General features: G+C 33.5%; 2 pseudogenes; one reads left to right on the top strand and one right to left on the bottom strand.

Annotated features, from left to right (window-relative positions):
• The first annotated feature begins 7,401 nt into the window (after positions 1-7,401).
• Positions 7,402-8,365, top strand: LOC120251310 (annotated as a pseudogene).
• A 10,217-nt stretch (positions 8,366-18,582) lies between these two features.
• Positions 18,583-24,854, bottom strand: LOC120251181 (annotated as a pseudogene).
• Between the last annotated feature and the right edge of the window lie 245 nt (positions 24,855-25,099).

The following is a 25,099-nucleotide window of genomic DNA, read 5'->3' as shown; positions in this document are numbered from 1 at the left end:
AAGATTTGTGGAAGCTGGTTGAAAAAGGCTTCAGTGAGGAAGGAGATGCAACAAGGATCAATGAGAGCTCAAAGAAGGATGCTAAGGCTTTATACTTAATCCAACAATCTCTTTATCCTAGAATACTTGTGAGGATATCAAAAGCAAAAACAACCAAAGAGGCATGGGACATCATTAAGACTGAATTTTAGGGAGACTCAGACAATATCACAATCCAATTACATTCTCTTCAAAGGGAGTTTGATGCAATCAAGATGAAATAAGGAGAGTGTGTTCAGGATTTTATCACCAGGGTGCTAGACATTGCCTATCAAATTCGAATGATGAAGGAAGCTCTCCCTCAAAAGACTATGGTGTCTAAGATCTTAAGAAGTCTTACACTTAGGTTCTCTCTAGTTGTTTACTCAATCATTGAAGCCAAGGATTTGAACATACTAACTGTTGAGAAACTTAGTAGTTCTCTGAAAAACCATAAATCTATTCTGAACATTGAAAGTAGTCATCATGAAGAAGAGAAAGCCTTGCATGCTGGGAGAGGTTCAACACAGTTCAGTGATTATCCTCACCGAGATGGAAGAGGAAGAGGTCATCACTTTCCCAAGGAAAGGGGATGCGGTCATGGGCGTGGAAGAAGCACAGAGCCCAGTCGTGGAGAATCATCTCATCAAGTAGACAGCAACAAGCAATACAAAGGTATATAGTGTTTTGTATGCAAGAAGTATGGGCACGTCAAAGCCAGTGCTGGTAGAGAAACAAAGAGGCCAATGTAGTGAAAGAAACAAAAGAAGAAGAAGGGGAGAAGGTTGCATTCATGGCTGCAGATGAAGATTTGAAAGAGAATGAAGGGATTTGGCTCATCGACAGTGGCTGCTCCAACCACATGTCAGGTGATAAAAATTTATTCCAGAATATCAAATCAACTTTCACTGAATTCTATCAAATTAGAAGATAGAAAGATACTCCAAGTTGAAGGTGTTGGGAAGGTATCTCTTCTGTCTAACATTGGAAGAGTTACAACACTGAATAATCACAACTTGCTAAGTGTTGGACAACTAATTGATTCAGGATATTGTGTTGAATTCTCAAAGGATAGATGCATCAAAAAAGAAGGAAAATCTATGACAAAGGTTGCTCAAGTGGTAATGACCAAACATAGACTTTTTCCGTTTGATGGAAATGATGTACATCATGCAAACATGGCACAAAATGCAGGAATTGCTTCAAAGTTATGGCACAAACGATACGACCATTTAAACATGAAGAGTTTGAAAGATTTGAGTGATTATCAGATGGTGTCAGGTCTACCAGTCTATAACAGAAATGAAATAGTGTGAAGCCTGCTCACTGAGGAAGCAAAATTGCATCAAATTTCCTACATGGATATCCAAAAAAGCCATGGCACTCGCTGAAGCTTGTGCATGGAGATGTAGGAGGACCAGTAAAAACAATATCCATTGGAGGTAAATCATACTTCCTATTACTAATTGATGATTTTTGCAGGCATAGTTGGGTGTATTTTCTATAAAAAAAAAAATCAGAAGTATTTCAACACTTCAAGCAATTCAAGCAATTGATGGAGACTTAGTTATCGCGCTCATTGAAGGTTCTTCGCATAGACATAGGAGGTGAATTCACATCATGTGAGTTCGAATCATTCTGCAAGCTTGGCAGTGGTCTCCATCAACTTACAGCTCCAAGGACTCCCCAGCAGAACAACGTCGTTGAGCGCCGAAACTGAACAGTAATGGAGATGGCGAGGAAGATGATGCAGGAGAAGAATCTGCCCTTAGAGTATTGGGCCGAAGCTATCACCACTGCCGTATACATTGTGAACTAATTACTGACGAAAGTCCTGGATCTCCAGACTCCAATTGAAGCATTAACCGGGTCGAAGCCCCATGTTGACCACCTTAGAGTATTCGGATGTCTGGTATACAGAAATATTGACTCGCAACAATGAGTTAAGTTCGATCCCAAGTCCTGAGCTAGTATCTTTGTTGACTACTGTGATAGGTCGAAGGCATATAAAGTTATCGACCCCATTTCTAACAGAGTCCATATTAGCAGAGATTTACACTTTTTCGAAGACAAGCGCTGGGATTGGTCCACTTCTTCTGCTGATTCGGATGCCTCATCTTGTGTGCCATCACGTGAGAAGGAGATGGAGTATAGCAGCAAGACTTTGTACAAATCTTCACCGTCTGATCATACACATCAACGGCAAGTTTTTAACCATCAAAACAATAACTGTTCTTCAGATGAATTGGATTTCTCTGCCGAAGAAGACGATGCTACTCTAGTGAGGTTTCAAAATCTTAAGGATATCTACAGTTCCTACTCATTTTCTCTAATGACAGTTGACCCTACCATATATGAAGAAGCACAAAAGGATGAGATATGGATCAAAGTTATGAATGAGGAGATAGAGGCAATTCAAAGGAATGGAACTTGGGAGCTAACTTCTCTACCAGAGAAGATGAAAGTTGTTGGTTTGAAGTGGATCTTCAAATCAGAATTTAATTCAGATGGAACTCTATTGAAGAAGAAAGGCCGTCTAGTGGCTAAGGTGTTTTTACAATTGGAAGGAATCGACTTGGATGAAGTATTCTCTCCTGTGACCCGAATGGAGACCATGCGATTATTTCTGGCTCTCAGTACTCAAAAGGAGTGGAAGATGCATCAACTAGATGTTAAATTAGTGTTTCTAAATGGTAATCTCAAAGAAGAAGTCTTTGTGACTCAGCCAGAAAGGTTTATTGTTGATGGAAGGGAGGATCATGTATATTGTCTCCATAAGGCCTTGTATGGTTTAAGACAGGCGCCTCGAGCGTGGTATAGTTGAATTGACACTGAATTTGAACAAATGGGATTTGTCAGGAGCATCAACGAACCGACTATTTATAGCAAACAAGAAGGTAACTCCATAATCCTTTTACTCAGCATGTATGTTGACGATATACTCTATATGGGATCATCAGCAAAGATGTTAATTGAATTTAAGGAAGCTGATAAGTGCTTATGCGATATGAATGCGAAGCATTATTTTCTTATGTTGAGCATTACTTTTCTCGGGTTTTTACACTAATATGTGTGTTTTTATGTTACTTTTATGCAGGTAGGGTTGTGAAACCAATTATGAAGGAAAGAAGCCATTGTGGATTACAATGCACCGATTTTGGAGGAAATCTTGCTAAGGTTCAAACGCGAAGACATAGGTCGGGTGTGAGATGCTAGAGTGTGTGCCAACCTCCTCGTATTTGAGTGAGCACAACCATTTGGAGGGGCACAAAGACAGTCACACTCAAGCACTCCGACTTATGCACATAGAACAAGATTTCCATCAACTTGTCCGTCATTGAAGAAGCAAAGTGATCCACGGCATAAACGTGTGCCCGTTTATGTTACCTCAATGAAAAGTGGATTCGGGAGTATTTTTTGGCAAAGTACTGTAGCAGATACTGTAACAAATAACTGTAGCAGTTACTGTTCACAGCCCGCCAAAAATGACAGTTTCAGAGAATCCACACGGGCGTGTGGAAATTACCCACACCCGTGTGAAAATTCCACAGGGGCGTGTGACATCATACACGCCCGTGTAGTCGCCTGATTCCAGCCCTATTTAAAGCCAATTTCAGCCCCAATTTCAGCATTCGTTTCTCCATCTTTTCCCCAATTTGCGAGAGGGCTTCGGCTAGGGTTTTGAATGGTATTGGCCAAGATTTTGGAGAGGTTCTACGGCTCCGACATCGTGATTCCATTAGGAAGAAGGTTGGTAGGGGAGCTTCGATCAAGGCGTATCCTATACCGAATGAAGGAATCCTTGGACGACGAGTAGAGGACTTTCCACAAGACCATCGACACGACCATCGAGGGGGTTTCTTTATGGATTCATTGCTTTTACATTCGATTTCTTTGATTGTACTTAGCTCCATGGAGAGCTAAACCCCTAGTGGGTACTTGGGTGATTGTGAACCCTAGGATGTATTCGCTTCATTGAACTTCTTTATTATGCTTTTAATAAATTGATGTTTATTGTGATTTCAAACCTTGAATGCTTGATTATATGAACATTTCCCCTAGAGTGACACTAGGGTTGAGAGTTCTTGTTGGTAACCTTGTGAGTGAGTGACACACCACGAGCGTTAGACAAAAGCTAGGTTGGAGAGGGGTTGAGAGGGTGAGTCGAGGAGGTGCAGGGAGTGTCCCCTTTCCCCTCCGACGTGATAGATTCTACCTCCGTTCCTCGAGTTCTTTGCGGCCATAATAGAGTGAATGGTCTAAGGGATGAACCTCCGTTGGGAGGCCCTAGTTGCGCGTGCAATGGAGTGAAGCACCGAGGTGATCTTAGTATCTAGGGGCTTAATTGTGGCTAGGGACCTTCCGCTGGACCAAAGGGTTGAGGTCTAAATCTAGGAAGAGATTTATCACTTGGAATCCCTAGAGCTCATTGCAACTCTATGCGAAAGTGCGAGGTGTTGAGATTGTTCGATTTCTCCTCCGGGACATGTATAGAGTTAGGCATAGTTGACCTTAGATTTGGGACTATGTATGTAAGGATTTCCACGACTCACCATTGCATTGATTAGGAAGCATAATAGAGAGTTCTTGCACTTGAAGCGATTATCCTAGGTGAAACATCATCCGAGTACCCCATCTTTATCGATTGCCTTGACTCCTCCTTACTTTTGCTCTCTTACTGTTTGCTTTTAATTTCTGAGAATTGAATCATTACCACACTTATCATTGTTGATACTCCACATAGCTAAAAATCGAATTAAGTGTCTTTACTCCCTACTCCCTGTGGATTCGACCCCGCTCACCCAGGATTATTACTTCGACAAACCCATGCACTTGGGGATATACGCAAGGGGACCTTGTCAGAAGCAATGATGCAGACATTTGAGATGACAGATCTCGGACCCATGCAATATTTTCTTGGGTTAGAGGTGATACAACGCAGAGGTTCTGTTTTTGTATCTCAAGAGAAGTATGATGTTGATCTTCTCCAGAGGACAGGGATGTCACATTGTAAGTGTGTTGACAATCCTCTAAATTCAAAATGAAAAGCTTTATTCTTTGGCCAACTCTGGTGAAGCAAATCCAATGAAATACAAGAAAATAGTAGATGGATTGTTGTATCTTACCCATGCTAGCCCAGATATTATGTATGCCATGTCATTGGTGTCTCGCTTCATGCAAAAACCAAGCTTGCAGCATCTTGGAGCTGTTAAAAGGATTCTTCGATACATCAATAGCACAGTAAGTCATGGAATTTGGTACAACAAAACTGAGAATTTCAAGTTGATCTATCACTCAGATAGTGACTAGGGCGTGTCTCAGGATGACAGAAGGAGCAGTAAAGTTTGGGTCTTCTCACTTGGATCAGGAGCCGTTGCTTAGTGTTCAAAGAAGCAGCCGATCATTGCCTTATCAAGCACATAAACAGAGTATGTTTCACTTATAGCGGCAGCATGTCTTCTCGGTATGGCTTCGACGACTTTTTATAGGACCTGGATGAGATACAAAGGAAAGCAACGGTCATACTATGTGATAATCGCTCAGCAATTTCTATTGTCAAAAACCCCATTCATCATAGTCGTACTAAACACATTGACATCCGCTACTACTTTATAAGGGACATGATGAAGGATAGGGTAACTGAAGTAGCTCACTACAACACTGATGTGCAGTTAGCTGATGTTTTCACCAAAGCTTTACCCAGATTTAAATTTGAGTTCTTTCGAGAAGGACTAGGGAGTTAAAAAATTCTCTGATCAAGGGGAGTATGTTGGAGATTAAAGGTGATCAGAGTATCAACATTGCAAGTAACAATAAGAAAGTTAATGTACAATTGTGCATTGGAACCATGATCTGCTGAAATCATCTTGTATTTGTTTCTAGTTACTTGTTTGGATGCTTCAAGTTGTTGTTACTATATTAGAAGTTGTTTACTTGTTTTTAGCATGTTTGTTAGCGTGAAACCAAACAAGTGTGTCTGTTATGTATTTGTTTAAATGACTGTGTAATGAATGAATAAAGCAAGGTGTGGTTTTCATTGTGAATTACATCTCTCTATTCTTCTTCTTTAGAGTGATATTACAAATCATTGAAAGTCTGGTGTGTGAGTGAGACTTAGTGAGAATTCATCAAGGGTGTCTCTCGATCCTGACAATAATCTCATACCTAGATTGTCAGTTTAATTTTTCTAGTTTTTGTTTTTTTATTTGCCCATTAATAAACTTTGATGAGTTATTATTTCTCAGTTGTTAGATTAAGTGAGAGCTCCTTTTGTTTATTTTATTTACTTAATTTATTTTGTAGAGGATTTGCTTTTTTCCTAAATTGGTGAGACATTGTTTCTATCTGTCTACTTCTGTGTTGAAAAACCTCTGAGAGCTCCTTTTGTTTATTTTATTTTATTCTTGGTTGACTAAGTTGTTGCGCTTTTTTTGAGCTCTTGGAATATGTATTCATTTGGTTCAATTATGTCTTTTGATCATGTTTGTGCTGATAGAAATGAAATATTATTGCTAGGGATTGTTTTTCTTTTTGCAAGTGTTTGCTTTTTTTTATGGAAGAATTTACTAGTTCCTTGCTAGGATGACATGTGAGAGTTGAAATTCTCTGTTGATTTGTTGAATCAATTTTTTGAGGATGTGATTAGTCATATATGATGGATGGAATTTCTTTCTTGCAATTATAAATTTTCCAATTTTCATCACAATCTTCTGATTTGCTTGAGAATTATTTCAAAATTTTAGTGTGTAAAAGTTTCTATAATCTCTGAATATTTTAGTTCCATGGTTATCTGAAAATATTACTTTAGTACTTTGTTTGTTGTGTGCTTACTTTATTCTGTGGTTTTGCTTTGCAGGTTTGCTTACACACAATTCTTTGTGCAAGTCTTGACCATGAAAATGGCTCCAATGAAATCTACGTGTAATGAATATTTTTCTAGTATGGTATTATTCCATATTTTATGATTGCCTGGCATGAGCTGATGCTCAACTTTACCTGCTACTTGTCAATGCACAATACATTGGGTGTGCTATTTTACGATACTAGTACAAGGCTTTTATGTGAAAAATTGGCATTTCGCACGTAATGCTTGCTATTAAACAACTAATACAATTCAAAAAGTGAAAATAAAAGTACTATACAAGACGTTAATTTTCAGAGGTGTGATTTGATCTGCATTTACTGACATTTCTTTTCTGGTGCATGCTTCTCTTATGCTAGTGTTAACTGCTTCCTTATTTCTTGAGTAAGTTTTGTTGCCTTTAATTTAAAAGGATGCAAGTTGTTTTTCCATGTTTCACAAGTACATAATTTGACACTCATAAAATGTTTTTCTCCAGAATTTATGTTTTACTCTAGTATCATGAAGAATATCAAGAGTAGATGTCACATTGGCCAGAGCAAATAGTTAATATCATCATCAAATGGTTAAAGAATCATAGTTCTTCTATGGTAGTAGCTGATTTTGGATGTGGTGAAAATGAAGGAATTTTTGCCATGTTGTACCATACTAGCATATTTATTTAAGGGAAATTGGATCACTTGTGTGCTTATTAGTATTAGGGCTTTGCAGGGAAAAATGTGAAGAATAAAGTCTTCTCCATTGATCTTGTTGGAAATGATCCATCAGTAATTGCATGTGACATGTCTCATGTAAGTACCGCCTTCTAAAACCCCTCATTAACAAATGCTTAGCTTGAAATGAGAATGGCTATTGGTTTTTCATATTATGGGATTCTTCTAATTCTATACATACACACTGCAAATCAAAATTTGATCTTGTTGTAACTAAATGATGTATTGTTCAGGATTAGTTATCTTTTCAATTATTCCCCTTCACATTAAATGCAAGAGTGCCTTGTTCCCTTGTTCCCTGACTAAAGGGTCATGACTTTTGTGGTGAAAAGTTTAGTGATGTGATTGATGTGGTTATTCCTAAAATCTATGTTATATTTAGAATAGAAATTCTATTGGACTCCAAATATAGTTTGTGAATTCACATCACTTGTGTCTTTTTTGCACACACCCTTGGATTCATCATCTATTGATGTTGCTGTCTTTTGTCTCTCACTAATGGGAACCAATTTCTGAAACTACCTACAGGAAGAAATCAAAGTTCTCAAGCCATGGTTCATATTTTGCAAGCTGTTTTTCATTTCTACAATCCTTAATTTTGACTTAATGACATTTGTGAGAATTTATTGTCATGTGCTGCAGTGTTTGGCTATTAATAGCGGAAAATCAAAGTAGGTTTGATCCAAACAATGGTGGAACAGATCCTGATAAATTTTATGAAGCTATTTGTAAGCTTGGATACACTTCGGTTTTGAAGGTTCATATTCTATAGCTCCCTTTTATTAATGTATCCTTTTTGTTAATGGATACACTTTGGTTTTGCTCTTCTTTTACCTGAAATAAACAATTTTCCAAAGTGAATCTGAGTTGCAAATTCTCCATAACATCAATTTCTGGAGCTGTCCATCTCTATCTTATTTCCTTGTTGTATGTTTGAGAAACTGAAACCAAACCATTTTCAACAGGAGTCTATAGATTGAGAGATAATTAAGAAACTGAAGAAAAAAATCATAAAAAGGTTTTCATCAATAATTTTTTCTTACCATTTTCCCCTTCTTGTCAATGCAAAAGTAAACAATCAAATTTTAGGATGGAAGATGAATTGCATATCTCCAACCTTCATGCCAACCAAAACATCTTTCGAACCCTGAATAATCTGCAGAAATTAACATTATATGTTTTCTTATAAGTAATGTAGAAAAAATATACGGCAATTAACATGACCAATGGCAATAAACCAGTGAAAACATTAATACAACCATCATCAAGTGGATGTGTAACAGGTCTGCTCTCACCACTGAATTGATCCACAGTGCTACAAATGAATTGACAGACAGCATACTAAATAACTTAATACAAGCACATCAAATAAGAAAAACAAGAACTATAAGATTTCTACCTTGAATCTTTGACTCCTTTATTTAGCTTGCAGTACCTGAATGCTTTAACCTCAAAATAAACAGAAATATATGCCATTATAAACAACTACAAAATGCTCTTATTCACATTATCATACTCCAAAAAGTGTAGGAGTAATAAATGTTTGACATCAACAACAATAGTGACAACAATCTCAATTCATTTCTCTAACAATTGATTAAATGAATCAAATACAAAAATAAAACATACAGGTTTATACATGCAATTGCAAAATTCATTGGGGCATTTATACATTTCCAAACCTTTCGATTTTTATTTTGTTTCACAAAAGAAGAATAAAACATGAAAAATGTAAGAAACTCATAACCATTAACAAGCATCAAATATAGAATCAAAAGCATCTGTTGAAAATTGAGATATTCACTAAATAAGAAGAGGAAAACTTCAACTTAAAAAAGAATCAAAAACAGTGAGAAATCATCACCATATGAGTTTGGTAAAATTTAGACAAGGAAGTTGTTTCACTACATAATGATGTTTTTCTTTACTGCAATGTTTAATACTGGATCTATAAAAAAGTCGATAGTCCAATCTATAAAAAAGATTAATTCTACAGACAACCACTGAAGACCCAATCAACATATCCTTTTTTGTATTCATTCGGGAGTGAGAAAAAATATGATACTTTATTGGAGTCAGCCATAATCAACCCACCAGCTCTAATTCTTTCCCCTTGAGACAAGCCTTCAATTTTAACTAGTTCAACAGAAACCTTCTTCTTTGCCTCTGCATCTTCAGTAAGAAATTGGAAGAAATTAGCAATCCTTGAAATATGCTCCCCAGAACTTTCCACCATTGTCTTAATTGACCCAATGGCGCTTGTGAACTCATTAGAGCCACCATCCTGGTTGAAGGAGCGTCTACGCTTACTTTTCTTAGTAGGTGCATGTGATGAGCCTGGTTGTGAAGTGTCTGCAATATTGTTATTATTGCCATCTACATTGGCTGCATGAGTCGGGCTCCGAGGTGCACTTGAATTTCCTTCTTTATCCATTGTATTTGTGTCAAATTCAAAATCATAAAAATTTGTTTCTATAGGGAGTTCAATAAGTGCCATATGCTCGTCATGTTCAATTTCTTCAACAGCATCACCTGGAGCTTCAGCACCTCCCCTATGGTTCGGTCTTTCCCAAAGACTTGGCTTAACTCCTTTAAGAAAGGAAAAGGTTTATTCCTTAAACTAGCAGCCCCTGGATAACTCTGAAAACAATCAAACAAATAATTTTTAACCTAAACAATACATGGTCTAGATAAATGGTAAATATTGGCATAAAATAAAATTATCTTTACCCAATCATTAAACACTACCGCATCACAAGTAATGCATTTATCATTATCATTCCAACTAAACCTACTTGCATTTGGGCTAACATTTCTTGAATGGCATGGTATTTCCTTTTTCATAGTTTCACTCTTGACTTAATGTGAGGTGAGCCCTTGATATTATAATCATGTAACTTCTCATGCATCCATTTCTCCAACTGAGTCAAAAATCGACCCGAAATTGACCTTATCAGCTTTCCATTGCCTAATTTGAGCAAGCCTAACCAATCAATCAATTAAACATGCATCTTTTTGTGCAGTCCAAACATGTTTGCTGCTAGATTTTATTAGCCTCTTTCCTCTTCTTTCAGATGTATCAATCCCATGCATATTCTCATTTTCACCCATCCAAAATAAAGAAATCAAAAATAGTTTACATCATTCAAGAAACTGATTTTGATGAAAAGAAAGTATGCATACATCAACTTTTGTTTTTTCAAAAATCATATGTAAGGTTAATTACAATAAAAACAAAGGGTGCATTGCCAATAGGAAAAAAAACATCCATACATGCTTCTTACATAGGTGTTTCACTTTAACATATAAGCAAATACATAATTGTATCCATCATAAACCAACTTAAAACAAAACAACACCAATAGTTACATAACAAACATAGTTAATTTTACTAGGTTTGTTGGCCCCTTCTCCACTTTCACTGATTGAACATATCACTAGCCAAATTAGCACGCCATGTTGTCCAATAATCAGTTGTCTCAACAAAAGTAATCCTATCATCATCCAACTCTTCTTCCATAGTTTCTTCCGGGATGGTTTTGTCTAAAGGATCAATAGGCATTTCTCTCCTAATATGATTGTATAGTAATGCACAATCAAAAATAATCCTAGATTGTGTCTTCACTGGATAGTATGACCTTCCCCTCAAGATGTCCCACCTTCCCTTCAAAAGGCTAAAATATCGCTCAATGACATTTCTAGCAGAAGAGTGCTTGTAATTTAAAAACTCCACAGGTGTGGTTGGTAGACTCCCTTGCCTCCAATCATTTAAATGATATCTTTGTCCCCTAAAAGGTGTAAGAAATCCTTCTCCATTCGGGTAACCTGCATCACATAAATAGTAATAACCTAAATCAAGATTAAGAGTCAACAATTACGCAATATAACCAATTTTCAAAGCTAACTATATTAGGATTTTATACCTTGGGGGACCCTTAACCCATTTATCCTAGAAATCGCATCACGTAACACCCTAGAATCAACTATTGAACCCTCCCACCCTAGTAGAATGTAAATAAATAGCATGTCTTGGGACATAGGTGCCAATCTCATTTTTCCTAGTCCGGTACCTAGGCTTGTTAATTGCAAGGACATTTACTTTGACATATGTTCCATCTAAAGCTCCAAGGCAATTCTAGAAAATAAATTAATGTTAGTATAGGGAACTTTAATTTTTTAAATACATTTATAGTAAACTATAAATATTTGAATAAAGGCTTCTTTTTTACCTTAAACCATCACCACCTCTCATCATTTGAGTTCTTAGGAACTAGTTCTGGTTTTTTGAGTTAAATTTTGTGGCATTTCAAAATTGCATTTCACCTTTAAAATAGCGACTTATAGTCTCTCCTTATCTAAAAAACTCCCTCTTTGATACTCTATGTCATGTGAAATAATATAAAGGAAGGATGCAACCATTTACTCAACTCATATGTTCCTAGTATCAACTAGGTGACCAGTTGTGGAAAGTAACTCGCACAAACGGTGGAATGCTAGTCGATCCATATGAGTACTCTCTTTGCAAGCTAGGTCACTTTCAAAAACTAGCCGATGTACATTCACATCTCTGGTTAATTTCCTACTACCTCCATCATAGGCAATCCACGGTCTCTTTTTTCTACAACTGTGCTCAAAGGCAATGACATACAGTAATATAACTAGTTCATTCATCATCTTAGCATACAAACAAAGCTATTGTGGCAAGCAAACCCAGATTTTCTTCGAGAGAAAAAATCCATCGATCTATACATAGAATGAAACAAATGAAATAAATTAGATAACAAGTATTGATAGAGCAATGAATACATTTATATGGGAAACAAACAACCTATTAGGGTTTGTAATACATACAATGAGAAAATATTATGCTTTTAAGGACTTATATATTAAATTTTGACATTGGATGAATGGAAGAATTGGAACTGGAGATCAGAAGGAGACATGATGCTAAATGAAGCTTTCTTCACACCATCCAGTGTCGGTGCATCATCTAGTTATGCAAAGGGAACTAATCTAGGAGCTAGACCTTTTTCTCTTGTGGGCTCTATAACGGCGTCTTTAGTTGTTCTTTCATGCAAGAAAGGTTCAATTTGTGGAGAATTTATTTGACTATTTCTAGGAGCATTTTCATTGATCACACTACCAACACTTTCAATTTCCATCATATGCCAATTCAGCATCATTAGAAAGTTGCCCTTATTTTTGGAACTAGATTCATCATGTCCACGAAAAGCAAGACCTTGCAATAGAAGAAATCTAACAACACGTAAAACAGCAATGGCATGAACTCTATATGAAATCTCCATCTATTTGCTATGAGAAAAGTATATATGCGACATACTTTGCCTCTAATTTTTGAAATCCTCACAATGTCGCCATGCATTGTTGTGGTTGATATTAACTATACCAACATGCTCAATGAAAACCTTCCATTGCCTTCTTCCAATTCCCTAAACCCTGTCTTAGTGAAGGCATCAATCCCAAGTTTTATCACCATTTGAGCTGCATAAAGAGATAACAATAGAGATAATAGTGCATTTTTCCTCCACACTATATTCAACCAATCAAAATTCTAAAACCACAATTATTTAAAAGCTTCTCAAATCTTTTTCATGCTATTTTCAAAGAAAATTATGACCAAGCTGGTTGACGTAGACACATTAACAAATACTCTCTCTTACTTGATGCCTTATTCTTTTGCCATATTCCTTTGCTAATAATATCTCTTACTTGCTTCAATATTTTTTGGTATAGAATTAAAAAACCTCTCCATATCTATGAAATTGATCAAATTAAATATAGAAATGAATTGAAATAAATCATGAATTCATAAATTTTCCAATCAAATATGTGTAACACTAAATTGGATACTTTATCCTAATCGAATTGAACTAAGTTTACACCTTAACTCATAATAGAATTTTTGTATATATATATATATATATATATATTGATAAACATGAATAAATAACACTATTTAAATATGAGGTTATAAGTTCTTTATCATAACTTCAATTAGTTTGCAAATGCTTTAACTAGTTAGCTTATACCATTGATTTTAAATAACTATGCTATTAAACGTAATTTCTTTAGATATCAAAGACATTATTAAGAGAGGGAGAACTAGTGAATAGCCTCCTCTTTGAGTTTATTTAAAATAAAACTATAGTATAAATTTAAAATTTTGAGAACAATAAGTTAGAATTCAATAAATAAAATAAAGGCATAATTACAATTTATCATTATCTTAAAATAAACATTTTTATCCCCATGCATAATTATAACTTGTACTAGGTTTATTTTTATCCCCATGCATAATTATAACTTATACTAGTTATGTAAATGTAAATAATATTTTTAAATTAAAAATTCTTATTTAATAGATTTGTGATGAGTGGGATAAGTTAAAATTCAATTAGGAAAAAAAAGAGAAAGAATTACATTTTATCATTATGGTTATAAATTATAGTTATATAAATATAAATTGTACTTTAAATTTAAAAATTATTTAGAAGAATTATGATGAGTAAGCATATGTCATTGGTTTGAATTTAATATGATGAATTGATTATTATATTTTAAGCTAGTATGAATTCGATGATTATGGTGAGTGGGCATATGTTATTTAAATGACTATGTTTTAAATAAGAAAATTATTTCGATAATGTTTACAATTTTAATTGTTATTAATTTTTAAAATTTAAGATCTTACTGATGATAGATGAAGTTTTATTTGAAACTGATAACTTATATTTATTTTTTTTAAATAAGTTTTTTTATTTATTAGTAAATCACAAATTTTGATTTTAATACTACTCAAAATTTTAAATTAAATTATTGGTATCAATTCACATACTACATCTCTAAATCAAATCATCAATGATATCAATCCACGTACCACATTAGCTTTTTGTGTGTGAATGATGGGTGTATTTAGATTGGTTGTGTGTAATTATTGGGAAATATAACATTGACTTGCTTGTGTGTATAAACTTCTACATTAATTTTATAATCTTCAAATTCAAAGATACAATCTAAGTTTAAGAGATTATTGTTACTGTAAGTGTTCTAGGATAATCTCAATCCACAAATATTTTAACAAATTTTCTCAAAAAACATCTAAAAGAAATTTTACAAATGACAAAAAAAAAAGTAGCTTCACATCCTTAGAAAGATCGAAAGCTTCACCAAACGATCGAGAAAAAGTCGAGCTTACTGAATCACCAAGAGAAAATGAATGAGAGATTGAAACTTGCAAAGGTTATTTATCAGAATAATTCAGAAGTTTTCTGATTTTTAAAAATGGATGAGAAAGAGTGTAAAAATGTTACTCATGATATATTTAATGTATAGAATTCAATCAATTAATATGTGCAACATAGTGCAACTTAAAAATTTTCTCTACACCAAAACGCCACATATGCCTTTCTTCATTGGATGTTTTAAACTTGATTAAAAACCATTGTCACTCTTCCTTCTTAATTCCAAAAGCACTCCTCGATCCGACACCATCACGATCGGTCACAAACATTGCAGAGACCGCCATCGGTCTGGGATCCGGATAACCGGATAGGGGAGCCGTATGGTTAGAGGAGGAGGCCTGTGGGAGGGTGGGGGCCCGGGAGGAGAGGAGGGGAGTATCAAAGCAGTGATCCATCGACATTACCGCTACAAGCACTACAACAAAAACACTTATTGTGACATTTTTAAAAGTAACATTTTTTTGGCAAATGTCATGCAAAACCATTAAAAATAACTTTTAGCGTATAATTGTAATAAATGTTGGTATGCTTTTTATTTATTCCTACATTTATAATGACATTTCTATTTATAGTAATAAAGGTTTTTATTTTGTGATATTTTTTAAGATTTTAGCGACATTGAAAGAAATGTCAGTACAATATTATTTGTTAAGACGCTTGTTATGACCTATGTAATAAATGTCATAATCCAATATGACTTTAATTGCATCAATTTATTATGATATATTTAAAAACACCATTTTAAGTTAGGATATGTGTATATCTATATTTAAAAAATATGAACGATAATATAAAATTGAAAAGAAGTGGTATTTAAGGGAAAATAAAAGCATCAATATTTTAATTTTCAAGAGTGCCAAAAATTAGACGGCAATTTTTTTTTATGCGCGCCAAAATTTACATGGCTTATAGATTCATGATCTATATATATAAAGACAAGAAAAACCCCCTAATAGTGCAAAAGGCCAAAAATAAAGTTCTTGTCAGGAGATAAAGTAAGTATCTCGATTTTTCTTTATTTCATAATATTTTTTAGCATTGTTTTTCTTGCAATATTATTTAAATATTTAACTTGTTATTCATTTTGGTAAATGATTGATAGTTGATTAATTTTTTAATTAGTTTTTGTTATGAAAACAAGTATGAGAATTTAATTAATCTAATTTAGGGTTTGAGAATATTTTTAAAAAGAGAAGATTGAATTTAATTTGAATGAGATCTCCAAAACATCCCTTTTTTGTTGAAAATTAAAATATGTTTTGGTTTTTTTCTCCTTACCGACAATGATGATGGGGTGGTCATGACATGGATGCAAGGCTTCAATCCTTGAAATTGCCATTTAGTTTTTGTTTATTTATTTAATCTTAGTTTTGTTGAAGTTTAACAATTTGTCCCCTCTTTTTTTATTTTTTATAGGGTTCTTACTATACTTAAGGGGACACACAAATAGTTTTGGTGAAGTTTTACAATTTACCCCTTATATAATTTTTATTTCTTATAGTGTTCTTGTTACAATTATGGCTCACAAATAGCTTTGTTGAAGTTATATATTTCATCCTTTTATTCCAAGTTAAATTATTTAAAGGTTCTTATTATGGTTATGACACACATATACATAAACTGAGACAATTATATATTCTCCTTCAATATAAAAATAGCTTATTTGTATTTTTTTTATGCAAATTATATATGTTGCACATGGTTTTATTTTTTATTTTTTATTTGTATTTCAAATTTATATCATTGATTCTAATATATCATATATGCTTACATTTAATTTAACTATAATTGTTATATTACCATTATTTTATTAAATGTAAAAATTTTTGTAGGCGGGAGATGCTACAAGTAGTCCTCGTTCTCTATTACCCATTGAATTTTTCTAGTGATAATGATCTGGTACAATTTTTATAATATCATCTTATTATATTTTGAAATTATTAAAATTATAAATTGTATTATTTATTTATCTCTTTTTCTTTATTAATTGATTTCGATAGACAGTGATGTATTTGTTTATTTTATTTTGTAGATAAGAGATTACTATGATAAATTTAAAGCCTATTCTACGGATTGAAACCTTAGCTTTATTATAATATTTGAAAGTTATTTTTTAAAGATTTGTAGATCATTTTGACATTGTTTAAATTATTTTAAAATTTTGAAATTATAAATTGCATTATTTATTTATCTATTTGACACTAATGTAATTGTACATTTATTTTGTAGATAAGAGATCATCATGAAAAATGTAAAGACAATTATACGGATTGAAGTCTTAGCTTTATTATAATGCTTGAAAGTTAGTTTTTAAAATATTTGTAAATAATGTTAACATTATTTTAATTAGTATTTTAGTACTACGTTGGATTTTTAAATTTTTGATGAATAATTTTTATTAATATTTTGTTAAATTATGCAAATTAATTTTATAGAATTTAAATTATATCTTGTATTTTATTTAATTAAATTATATATAAAAATTGTTTAAATTAATATTGTGAAAAATTAGACAATATTCTTATACCAACATTTATAAATGATATTTAATTTTAAAATTAGATAAGATAAATAACTTTTACTAACATTTACAAGTATCGCCATAAATTGGTATTCATATATAATTGCTATTTTATTAAACCAATGTTTATAAAAAATCGATTTAAGTAATTTAAGAGACTTTTAACAAATGTTATTATATAATCTATATAACAACAATTTTAAATATAGTAATATTTCAAAATTAATGTGATAAAAACTTATGGCGACATCTACAAATGTTATAAAAAAAAATAAAGTGTTGCTCAAGACATACAAATATTGGAATAAAATCCATATTGAGACTATTTACAAATGTTCGAAAAAATATCACAATAAATGTTAGAATATATAGGTACCGAAGTTTCTTGGAAATGTCATAACAAAATATACCGACTGTGGCAATTATGACATATAATCTACATTTGTTACAAAAGTCGATATAGAGTTATTCCGATAATTTTTTGCTATTTAACGACATATGTCAAAACGCTCACAAAATATCCTATAAGGGACACTCCCCTGAACTACTATCATCTACTTAAATCTATTAATTGGAAAGAAACAACGGAAAGTTCAATTTTAAAATAGTATTGTTTTGAAAACTTGTGACAGTTTTGCCAACATGTAAGAAAAGCTTTTCCAAGAATGTATCGATTTAATCAGTGATAAGAATTTTAATTTATTAGTGAACCTTTTAAATCTATACAGAATACCCATTATTTAAGGCGTGCTGAATTGCAGAATGTGTAGTAAAATTTAGGGTTAACAGCCACAGGTGATGGGTCTAAAGTTTAATCGGTTGTTTATTTTCTGACGAAATACTCATAAAATAAAATCATTTTAATTTTGGTCATACCAATTTGTTCGGTTTTGTGACAAACCAAGCTTTAGTTGATCTGCCTATTATGATGACGAATGTAACTAAATATGTCATACTTCAATTAAAAAGGGTTCAAAACAAACAAATTTTGCATAATTTATGAATTAAAAATAAACAACCATTTTTTAGTATATTTGCCACAAAAATGGTCACCCATGAACACTTTAAGAGCAACCATTTTTAATCCTACAATTTACTTACCACATAACAACAATTAATATGAGAAATGAAGAAATCAATTATTCCTTAGCAGAGTAATGCTACTAAGAAGGTAATAATCAAAAAACTTTTTGAAAAATTTATACGTAGTCATTTCCACCTGGCCTCTTATTCTATAAACAATCTTCCTTCTGCTTAAAAAATAAACAGAAATTGGGATTTAGGGGGTTTATATGGCAAGAAAAAAAACCGTTTTAAAAAAAATATATAAAGACAACAAAAGAAAAACCCCTTTGGTAAGAAGGCTATGATAATATTTGTCAAATGTAAGATGATATTCAGGCTAACGCGAGTTAACACGGCCTTTGTTAATACCACAAAACCAACAAATGGTACATCTTAAAATCTCACCTTTGATGCTGCATCTATGTAAAAGGTCACTTGCATGAAGACATCAACAGAATAAAAGGTTGGGCATTTCAATCAGATTTTTTCCTTCTCGACGCAATCTCGGTCGCCCATGCTCTACCCACATCAGTCTGAAATTTACCTGATAAGTCACCAAGTGTGTTAAAAAAAAAAGAAAATTTTATTTTTTACATGAATTAAAATTTTCAGCGTAATAGACAACTCATAAATGGTTATTTTCAATATTGCTAATGCTTTCTGGCTGCATGTATGACAAGGGGGTTCATTCTTAATTTAGAGTAATGCTGTGATGTGGATATAGCTTCAACGTGAGCTTAGTAATACATTGGATGAACTTCACAAGATATGGCTGTTAAACTTGCTTTTGGTTTGGTGACTGTACGACATTAAGATGTGGATGATTGGATCATACATACCTACAGTCGACTGGAAAAACTCATCCAAGTCTATCCCTTGTTCTGCATTAAACAATGAGATCTGTTAGTTTAATGCTTAGATCAAATTCAAGCGCATCAGATCCATATAGATTAAAATAAATTGGCAGGATTTCACATTCTGGAATGCAGTTGAGTGGTAAAGACCATATGAATCTCATCAGGGAAGTTGCAAGTTTTTCTAACCAGGGCCAACACAGACATCTAGCAATCCGAGCTGCTTAGCTTCCCATGGCCGGTCATACATTAAGGCGGTTTGACTAAAGCATGACTAGCAGTCGAACATCGAGTACCACAAACACAATTCATTCATAGTTAAAATAAACTTAGTAACAATAAATGTTCATGTAGCATCATCTTTTTGAGGATTTCTTTCTTTTACAGCTGGGCCATAATAAACAGTGATTTCTAGTAGGAAAGCTCATCACCAAAACATGAATAAGACTACTGAGCTTATTTACTTCGAACTTAAGTAATAAACACACAACTCATTAGAAAAAGGCTGTGATAAATTCTCCAACATTTATTTTAACCCTCGTAAAATAGTATCAATTATCAAACGAGCCTCACCTTTCTCATACTCCAATGCTTGAAGGATCATCTCTACCTGAATGTGAAAAGAAAACAATAGTCATTAACAAGAAAAAGATCAGAAACAACACTGTTGGAGGTTGATGCTGAGGATAAATTACAACATTACTTAATATTTAAAAAGGAAAAAAATAAATTGAAAGTATGAACTTCCATGATGTCGTATCATTTGGTTAATACCTTAAAGCTTCATATAATGGAAGGATCACTGATACAAACTAACTTGCATTACTTTCGTTAAAAATAGCCATGAGATTGTTATAAAATAGAAGAAAAGGTTATCACTTCTTACTTCAGAACAACAAATAATTAATAACTAGAAGTTCACTAAAAATTTGTGAGTAAAGCGAAAACATTAGAGAGGTAAAAGAATGTATGCTCATAGTTGCCCAAAAAACAACGATTTTCCATTTGTGTAATTCATACAGCAGCTATTAAGCACATCAAAACCATTAAGATAAGGACCCTAACATTCTATGCTACAAAGAGGAATGTTAAACTTTCAATTTGCAAGGCCTTGAATGGACTCTGCTGAAGTTTCAGATACATTTTTTAGCATAAAACAAGAAAGCATTCAATTCAACACTCATGTCACTAACATTAAATCTATTATAAAGTTATATATGATAATTTTTATGCAAACAATAGACACTTATGCAATGTACTACTCTGCATATAATGAAAATGATAAAGGAATATAACTCTGATTCACTCTTTTAAAGCTACAAAATTCAAAAGCCTCTGGAGGTATGACTAGAGAATGATCACAATGATAAAAGATTTGTTTAATTGCCATCCTCTAAATGATGAGTTACCTTGTCAAAGTCCTTGACAATTTTCGCCTCTGGAGAAGAATTCTCCTCATACTCTGTCCATAACTCAACAATTTCTTTAGCTGCAAAATTAACAAGCATTTCATTGTTTCTCAAACCACATTACACAACACCATCATCAATCAACAACCTATAATTCTCAGATATGCAAGAACCGAAATTCTTGAAAATTCAATCTATCGTTTTGCATGTTTGCCGGTAGATTTCACCTCTGGACTCTCCACCAAGTAACTTGCACATGTGATCTAGTGCCTCCTTCTCCATTCGACTCTTCTCCGACTTTGACACTCCATCAAATGGTGTTATATCTCCAACAATAGCTACATTTTTAAAAGTTTTGTTTTTCCATCAATATCTCCACATTAAAACATTAATGAAAACATTCAAAAAATGGCAATAATAATAATAAATATCAGTAAAAAATCCAACCTTCAGCAATATCATGCACAATGGCCATCTTGACGCATCTGCCCAAGGGGGAAAAAAGACAGATACAATAACCACCAAAAATCAAATAAATCAAGAACAGAAACACAACGAATCAAGGAGGATAAAGAAGAAACCTATCACGATTGATGCCAGGGATGTCTGGGGGCACTAAGGCCATGATGCCCATGCGATACATGTGGTCTGCCACTGACTCTGGCCCGCACACACAGCGCCGAACCCATCCCTGTCCCTCTTTGTTGTCTGTTCCCAAGATCCAAAAACTATTGAATCAGTGTAGCATTCTCAAGAAATACCAACACCATAAGGAAAAAAAAGAGTAAACCTTGAGATTGCGGCAGAGGGAGAGGAAGTCAACAACCGAGGATGGCGACACACCAGAGGAGGATGAAAGGAACATGTTGATGGAGGGCTTGAAGGGCAATATTTGTTTAATTAAGCATCTGCGTGCAATGTATTACGTTTAATAAATTATGTAGTATAAAAATTAAAATTTATTTTGCATACATACATATTTACAAGTTTGTGATGAAAGAATCTTGAGTTTAGAAAAGTATGCATTCACTTGAAATATGCAGAGTAAATGAAATTATGTTGTTACATCATGGTGCACATATGCTCGAAGGCCCTTGTTTCTTTTTAATTTTTTTCTATTGCTTGTAATAATGTCCCTTGCAGAACTTCATAATTGCATACATGTGCTTGCAATTAAAAGGCTTCACAGGGGATATACCACTTCCATTTTGGTTTCTTGGTTAGACTGAGAAACTCTCGTCTCATTTAATTAAAAGCAGCAATGGGAGCGTAATTTATGCAGAGAACATGCAGGCCCCTCCCCATCAAAAGATTAATGGCGTATTTTTGCCATTGTTTGCTAGTATTTCTTTCCTTTTATAAGTAGAAATTAATGAATGGAAATATTACAGAAGTACTAGATGCACTGATAGGAGATAATAATATGCTGGCATATCTGATATGGAATGTAAAAACATATGCTTTGAAGGTGAATAAAGGCAGGATGCTTAAAACATGAAGTAAAGTCACCATTTTATAGCAAGATGATAGGCACTGACCCTTGTTATCTGTGATGCCTATAACTTTGGCTACTTTAATCCCCATAAGCTTCATAGAGGCTATTATGCAAAAAGGTTGAGTTATAATTAGCGATGTCAATTTGCCCCGAACCCCGACGGGAACCCGAATTCCTCGGCTGATGGGGGATGGGGAATGGGGATCGTGATTGAATTTGGGGAACGAGGGATCATGATTGGCAAAAACCAACTGTATACATTATAAATATTGAATTAAAAAAAGTTACTTATATGCTTATTTGACTATCAAAATACTAATGATTAATTAAACAATACAAAAAAAGGCTAAATAAAACCCTAGACCTGCGCTATCTATTTTTTTGAACATTTTTTTTAAATAACTTATTTTAAATCATTAGTATAGAGATTTGTTGATTGTAATAAATATCAATAGGGGATGGTGAGATTGACAAATGAACTTTGCAGAGTGAATCCCATAAATTAAAAATATATATAGTCACGAAATTTTAAAAATAGAAACTTATTTCTATTGAATAAAAAATGTATAATTAAAGATAATTTATTTGATAAAAAATAGATATTAATCTATTTTTAAGTACTTGTTTTGTTGTTGTATGTGGTGTTGTAATCTTTAATTATTAAAGATTTATAGAACTTGTTAGCTAATATTTTATTTCCTAAAAAAAATATTTATAAAAATGAACCAGGGTATCTAGGAATCCCCGACCCCGAGTACTCCAAGTGGGTACAGGAATGAGGAAAAATCTATCTCCATACCTAGGATTGGGAATGGAAATAGAGAAAGGTGTGTGAAATCAGGTACCAAGATGGGGGAATATATCCCCCTGCATATTTCCAGCCCCATTAATAATCCTAGTTGTAATGTTTGTTGAAATTATCCTTAATCAACATCCAAAGAAGCTAGAATAAGAACAAACACAAGTCTCCTTATGGAAACCAATGAACCCGACAAGTGTTACCCCTGTTAGCGTGATTAGAGTTAACAGATTGTTGATACAGCAAACTTTTTGTTCAGAATACTAACTAACTATATGCATATAAAAACTTTCGCTCATTATAGTGTCAAAAAAACTCATAGTTGGAAGAGGCCGACATTGGTTTTTTTAGTAACCATAAAAAGATATAAATTAATAAAAAAATATAGAGGAAAAAAATAAAATCACAAAAAAAGATAATTTATCCTTGGGTTTCTTCCTGTATGCAGTCTACTTTTTGGTGACAAAAATGCTCATTTTGTACTTAAGAATTAGAAAAAAAGTAAAAACAGCTAATTAGCTAATTTCACTAGAACAGATTTTTTAATGTCAAATTTTTCCATAGAGAAACGTTATCAAAACTGCCCTTAAAAGCTAGTGGAAAATTCAAATCCATCGCAAATCCACCCCTAATATTGTTGCCCTCAAAGGTGTTGGGAGTGGCTTAACATCCACCTCTAAACATATTCAGTGATAGATAAAAAATCATCACTAAAAATATCATCAACATGAATGGAACATGTGCCCCAATTAGTCAATTATGCACTCCAAGCTAGTTACAAACAAATTCTTATACTTATAAAAATTAAAAATACTGCAAAAGTATAATAGGGACAGAACAATTTCCTTGAGCCATCAATGTTTCAACTAATAGAATCATAGTTATCTCTCCAAAAGTCAAAACTTGGTAAAGGACAACATAATTAGGGTATGTAATAACCTGAAACTTAGTCAAAGCACTCTATCTAACATCAGAAGAAGGTATTAGTCATGGTACATCAAGTATAATCTGCAAACACAGGCAATAAAAAAAGAAACTAAAAAAAAGTATTTCTTGCAGGGAATAAAACCCTAAAATGAAAGGGTAGACTTGACAGACACTCCTACAACCCTCCTTCATATCTCTTTTCCTTATCTATAGCAACTCAAAGAATACTTGGTCTCCTTGACCGATAAACATAATTGGCAAAAACCAACTGTATACAGATCCTAGATCCATTATATATATATACACACACTGAACTTGTCAGATGCCATGCCATCATGCTAACTAAGTTTAAACCGATGCCCTTCATTCTTGAATGAAAATGTTATATGACTTATTGTACAAGGTACCAAAAATGAAATTTAACGAGTACTTTAATGTCCAACAAGTGTACATGCACTTGTTGCAAATGTTAAGTAGGCCTTTTTTCTATGCATGCTTGAAGTGATAATGGAGCAAAAAAAAAAAAAAGGGATTTCATGGTACTCTAAACATTAAACTGCAAAATCATCTCGAGGGAAAATGTAACATTTTGTCCTACAACCATAAATCAAAGGGAGTGATCACATAATTCTAATCATGAAAAAAAAAACGGCAAACAATTGCACCATGAGAAACAAAGTAACCAGAACGAGATCAACGGAGGCTAAATCGGGCAGCGAACAAAACTATACAAATATAGAACAAGAGGAAACACACATATACTTAGAAGAAGAAGAAGAAGTATCTCCTCAGCCGAGAGCGAGAGGCAATGACGACCGTGTGACCGCTTCTCCGGCGAGAGGCGGCGGGGATAACTTCAACGAGAGAGAGAGAGATGGCCGTGACCCCAAAGCAAAAGAGGAAGAGAGGAGAGGGTCACCAGAGGTTAGGGGTAGGGTTTTTTAATTTTGGAGTTGCAATAAACCCCTTATCAAATATAACATTTACTAATAAATCAAAATTATAAAATGAAATTCATCTCTAATCATTTGTAATATTTTCAGTTTTTATTTTTCTCATTTATTTTAGAGTAATGCTATATCATACGATGTCCGAATTCTTTACAGGATGACCATTGGCAACCACGTCATCCTCCTCTCTCTCCTATTTAGTGATTTAAAAAAAAAGTAAAAAT

Source organism: Dioscorea cayenensis, chromosome 20, assembly GCF_009730915.1.
Source record: "Dioscorea cayenensis subsp. rotundata cultivar TDr96_F1 chromosome 20, TDr96_F1_v2_PseudoChromosome.rev07_lg8_w22 25.fasta, whole genome shotgun sequence".
In the NCBI taxonomy this organism is placed as follows: domain Eukaryota; kingdom Viridiplantae; phylum Streptophyta; class Magnoliopsida; order Dioscoreales; family Dioscoreaceae; genus Dioscorea; species Dioscorea cayenensis.
Note: the sequence above shows the minus strand (reverse complement) of the source record. Positions and strands in the feature narration are given on the sequence as shown.